General features: G+C 50.6%; 1 protein-coding gene across 1 annotated transcript in view; it reads left to right on the top strand.

Moving 5' to 3' along the window:
* The window catches only part of ARMH3 (armadillo like helical domain containing 3), a 124407-nt gene extending 122160 nt beyond the window's left edge, over positions 1-2247 (top strand). The window contains exon 27 of the mRNA XM_005416420.3: positions 1-2247. The gene's annotated coding sequence lies outside the window, so the exon portion shown is untranslated.
* The last annotated feature ends 610 nt before the right edge of the window (positions 2248-2857 follow it).

Here is a 2857-nt window from a genome sequence, read left to right as displayed (position 1 = left end):
CGGGGACGCTGCGGCCCCGGGGGGCAGGGACGCTCCGCTCTGCGGCCGGTCGCCTCCTGCCTGCGGAAGGGACTGTGTTTCTTTTAGGGGAACGCCTTGCTGCTGTGTGTTTGATCCCAAAGGAATGTGTTTAAACTGACCTTGGGCTGAGGAGAGCTGATTGGCATGTTGAGGAGGAAGCAACTTTTTATGGTGCCATGGGAGTGGGCAGCCATTCCTGTGACATAGCAATGGGAGATTCCCTCCACAGCCTCAGGGAAAATGCACTGGAAACCTTTGTAGCAGAGCTGGGGAGAGCTCACAACTGAAATAATAAAACCAGCCCAGCTGTGTGAAACTGTTCTGGGTAGAGATTGCTCACCTGCTCTATGGGGAAAGCTCTCTGGTCCCAGGTGAGGGCTGTTCTTTTCCATCAGCCCGGGTCAACGTGTCCTCCTGTCATGTAAGTCAAATCCATTACCATCCCATTGGGAATGGCTTTGGATTATAAAACAGTTTCCCCAAGGAGCAGGCCTTGCTCACTGCTGTCTCCTGATGTCAAAAGGTGTCACTTCAACCAAGCCATTGGATTACTGGAAAAGGGGAAACTTTGCCTCCAAGGCTGTTGGCTTGCAGGGTCCAGCATGAGCCAGTGTACAAGAGTATGGGTCATCAAACAGAGCACTTTGTTACTGGAGACCAGCTCTGCTTGGGGTCACTGTTGCTTCTGGCAGCCCCAGCTCATCTGCTGTTTCTAAGGTAGAGGGACATTTTTAGATATTTGGTTTTCATGGGGCAGAGGCTGACTCCTCCCCACTCACCTTGTTGCCCATCAGAGACTGCTTTGCGACAATCCTCCTCTTCCTCACAGGAACATCTGCCTTGCACATGTTTGCAGGTGCCTGGTGACCTTCATAAATGAAGAAGTCTCCAGTTTTTCCTTTGTGTGTAGCACACAGTTAAAATGCATCTGGAGAAGTAGTGACTTCACTTTCTCGCCCTCCTCTCTTCACCAAGCGATGTTCAGCTGTGTCTGCAGAGGGCTTCCCAAGGAGGAGCTCTGGGGTGATGCTCTGGGGCACAGGCAGACTCTCTGCTCCCAGAGCCGGTGCTGCAGAGGTGCCCACATCTGGCAGAGCCTGTTTAGAGTGCTGTGTCAGGCTCCCAGCTCAGGAATACACAGCATGAACACCTGTTCCACACCTGTTCCCTGCTCATGCATTTTCAGCTCCCAGCAGTGTTGTTATGATATTAGGATCTGGCCTGACTTGGTGGACTGAAGTAGAGAAGTTATTTACATCCCAGATCCACGGGTTTTTTCCCTCCCCCTAGAAAACAGATGTTTTTTTTAAAAAGTGCCTAGTCCTGCTCTTAGCCTTGTAGGTTAGTGTGAGTAATGTGGATGTCATGCTCATTTACTACCATTTTTAGGCAAGGCTTTTTTCATGCTAATGTGCATTAATTGTGTTCATGTTTCATCTTACCTGCTATGAGCATGGGAAACTGAAAGCTGTGTCCTTGGCCACCCACTGGGCACAACACTGATGACATCCCTATGTTTTCCTTGGGAGCACTGGCTTCTCTCAGCAGATGATACTATTCCTCAGCAGGGAATTGTCTGGCTTTTAACAGCTAAGCCAGACATTTATTTGCTTTCTGCCATGCAAGTGTATGGGAATGTGTATGTGTCAGAGGGACAGTGCTTAGGGGAGAGCAAGCAAGCTCCATAAAATCACTGCTTGAGAACAGGCCAGGGCATGTAGGGGAGGCAGCTTCTGCAGTGGAAAATGAGGAGCAGTTGTTTGCAGTACGTGGTGCTTGTCTGGGGGGATAGAGGGGGAGCTCACCCTCTGAGGGGTGGGATCTCACCTTCTCAAGGGGACTTGAGGTACATCCCCAGCATTGTGACTGGTGGAGCATTGAGTCATCCAGCTGTCCTCATGCCTCCTGTTCTCTGAGCCCATTTAGGCTGAGCCTAGACACATACATGAGAGAGTTTGGGATGAGTCTGCTTCTGACTTGGCAGCCTCTGGAATTTTCAGCTTCTCACTCTGGGCTCAGCTATCCTGTCTCCCTGAGGGTGCTCCCTTGCTGGGATGATCATAGAAGCCCAGGCATGTGTAGGATCAGTTCCTGAGCCCAGCCCTCATCCAAGTCTGAGCTGGGGAAGACTGTGATACATGTCCTCTTGTCACACTGTCACTGAACCAAGCACTGTAAATGGATGTACATACAAACCTAGAGCTCAATAAATAGCAGAGCCCCGTCTGTCACAGTGTGCAGTGTTTGTCCTTCACTGGAGGGAGAGTGGGGTGGTTGGGGAGTGGCCCTGTCACCATTTGGTGGCACACTGGCTGCAGCAGGGCTATCACCTGCCCTTGGGCTTTTCCTGCCTGTGCAGAGGGAGGCTGTGGTGCTGCACAGTGATGCTTTGTCCTTGGTCCAGTGTGCAGGTACCACCCAGCAGTCAGCATCCCTCTTCCTCCCACGTGTCCCTGTGCCTGGCACTAAGGAAACCATGAGCAGGGCTGAGCCCATGAGTGAGGGATGCAGGGACCTGCCTGTGCATGGTGTGATGTTCTCTGTTGCTGGTGTCAGCAAACTCCTGCTCACAGGTTCTGCTGCATATTTGTCTGCTTTGTTAAACACCCTACTACTATTTGTGTTTTGAGGCCAGCTTGAACTGAGCAGAAAGTCATTTAAATCTTAATGTTCAGCTTCAGGATGTGTGTGACAGCCTCCAACTTCCCTGTATCTGATCTGAGCAGGTGAGTGTATTTTGTTATATCTAATTCATAACTCTGTCTGTTATTGGAAGAGCTGTTTCTGAGGCTTGGGGAGTGTGGGGAGAAGTCAGATTGCTACCTTTAAATTATGC

This window comes from Geospiza fortis, unplaced genomic scaffold (genome assembly GCF_000277835.1).
Source record: "Geospiza fortis unplaced genomic scaffold, GeoFor_1.0 scaffold130, whole genome shotgun sequence".
NCBI classification, from domain to species: domain Eukaryota; kingdom Metazoa; phylum Chordata; class Aves; order Passeriformes; family Thraupidae; genus Geospiza; species Geospiza fortis.
The sequence above is the reverse complement of the archived record's forward strand: the minus strand, read 5'-3'. Positions and strand labels throughout refer to the sequence as shown.